The sequence below is a fragment of the Olea europaea genome, chromosome 12, assembly GCF_002742605.1.
Source record: "Olea europaea var. sylvestris chromosome 12, O_europaea_v1, whole genome shotgun sequence".
NCBI lineage: Eukaryota > Viridiplantae > Streptophyta > Magnoliopsida > Lamiales > Oleaceae > Olea > Olea europaea.
In genome coordinates, this window is record NC_036248.1 from 4,905,942 (window position 1) to 4,906,280 (window position 339).

The following is a 339-nucleotide window of genomic DNA, read 5'->3' on the forward strand; positions in this document are numbered from 1 at the left end:
AAGCCACAATTTGAAAATGATTTCTTAGGGTTCAAAATAATGTGTTGAGAATATGTACAAATTGTCAAAGAAAGAATTGCAAATATGTATTTGGTGACTTCTTTTTCTAATTAATTAATGCAACTATGCTACAATTGTCACACAACAATTCATTTGAAATAATTTGCACCGTACCATGTATGAACCTAAAAGTGAAATTATTGAAAAGAAAGAAAATCATATTTATTAAAAATTATTTTCACTTGGCGTAATAATTTAAAAATATATATATTATTCTATAATTTTTACCACCTATTACAAAGTTTAAGCCATCTTCAAGGTCAAATTTGAGTCTTGTTA